The sequence below is a fragment of the Sinocyclocheilus anshuiensis genome, unplaced genomic scaffold (assembly GCF_001515605.1).
Source record: "Sinocyclocheilus anshuiensis isolate Anshui unplaced genomic scaffold, SAMN03320099.WGS_v1.1 scaffold272, whole genome shotgun sequence".
Classification (NCBI taxonomy): Eukaryota; Metazoa; Chordata; class Actinopteri; order Cypriniformes; family Cyprinidae; genus Sinocyclocheilus; species Sinocyclocheilus anshuiensis.
The window spans coordinates 1212797-1214856 of NW_015554117.1; positions in this window are offsets into that span (position 1 = coordinate 1212797).

A 2060-nucleotide genomic window follows, 5' to 3' on the forward strand; every position below is an offset into this window, starting at 1 on the left:
ATTTGCTGACGGAGAGCATTTCACTGGCAATCTGACTTGGGGGGTTTGTCAGTCTCTCAACAGTAGCAAAAATAGTGCGAGTGTTGTTTAAGTTACTGTTTTTAAGGTTTGAGAAGAAACTCTGTCTAGCTGTGGCTAGTTCCATATTGAAAGCATGAAGGCTGTCTTTATATATGCTATAGTGAATTTCAAGTTTCGTCTTCTGTCACATCCACTCTTGCCTATGGATGCTTGCAGCTTTTCTGCATTATCTTTTCATACTCTATACTGCTGTTGATTTTCTCCAAGCTGATTTTTGTCTGCCAGTCTTCTTGCTGACTTTCACAGGAGCAATATCATCAATAACATTCTTAACTTTTGAGTTAAAGGAATCAGAATTTATTTAATACACGAGTTTCACAATTTGAGTTGAATTACTGAAATAAATGAACTTTTCCACGACATTCTAATTTATTGAGATGCACCTGTATCTGGTAAAAGAAGCACTGAAGAAAAGAGTCTCCGCAGTCGTAAGACTGTTTTTCAGCACATTAACACAAACTAGTGTTTATTTTACATGAACGTTTAGCTGACCACCTGGTAATTAATGATAGACTTGAAAAATGACACTTCATTAAACAATGTTTCATCTATGTTAACATTTTTATCACATGGAATGAAGATTTGAGATAATTCATTCATAATGTCTGATGCTGTGCATGTTAAAGACTGTGTGTGATGGTAACCTACCCAATAAGTTATTGACTTCATAAAATACAACATAATATATAAAATAAAATAGAATAATGTTTCTGAATTAAAAGTCTCAAACACTTACTGATTTTGTAATGACATCTAATAAATCTCATGATTAATGACATTTCTGATCTGACTTCTGAACTCACTTTATCACCAACTTTTGTATCACTGAAACAATAAATCTTAAAACTGTAATTTTCATCTTAAAACCGAGACCATTTTGAAAAGAAAATACAGATATGTATTATGACAAAAACTATGAATGACATATTAAGTATTTAAATATTAAGTGTTTTGTGTTGCAAGTGTTTGTTGCACATTTTGATGTCTTGATGAGGGTTCGGGGGCTCCCACTTAAAGCACTGTGGCTTCCCCACTCGAATGCAGATGCAGAGAGTGTTTCTCCACGGTGGGTTTGAACAAAACCAAAACTAGCAAGAGTTCAGCTCTAGACGGAACACTATCATCCATCATGACGACGAAAATGGCTGGCCTTGAGCCACAGTGCTTTAGGTGGGAGCCCCCGACCCCTGTCATCAAGGCATCAAAATGTGCAACAAAATCTTACAACATAAAACACCATTCATAAGCTGAAATGTGTACTCTCTCTCTCTCTCTCTCTCACACACACACACACACACACACACACACACACAGCTTGATATACATGCTCAGGACAAGTTCTGCAGTCCTACTGTATGAGTACAGAATGTACACTGAGCACCGCTGTTCAGCTGGCTCGTTTGGGGCCAAATTTCTTTTTATTTTTGATGCATTTGTATTTTTGAAATATATAAAACAATTTATTTTATTTGGAATAATTTGTCTCTTTTATCAGATTGATCAATTCTATTTGTTTTGGTCAATTATGAATGATAGGTCAAATTGAACTGCTAGCAAAAGCTTCAGAGAATTGGGTGGGGCCGAGGGGCCAGAGAGCCAGAGGTGGACAAAGTACACAACTCCATTACTTGAGTGAAAGTACAGATACTGCTAGTCAAATATTACAAGTGAAAGTTGTAAAGACAGATTTTTACTTAAGTAAAAGTACAGAAGTACTTGCTTTTAAAAGTACTTAAGTACCAAAAGTAAATTTCATTTTATTATGTCAATGCAATGTTTTATTATTGTTGTGTGTAATACTTGCAATACCTTATGCCTGAAGCAACTTACAATATATTACACCTACTGAATACACTGACTATCTTGTAGTATATATTTGGAATAAAGAGCTTTCTATGGAAGCCCGTTTCCGCCACTGAATAAAAAAAAATAAAAAAAAGGTAATTGCGACTTTTTATCTCACAATTCTGACTTTTTTT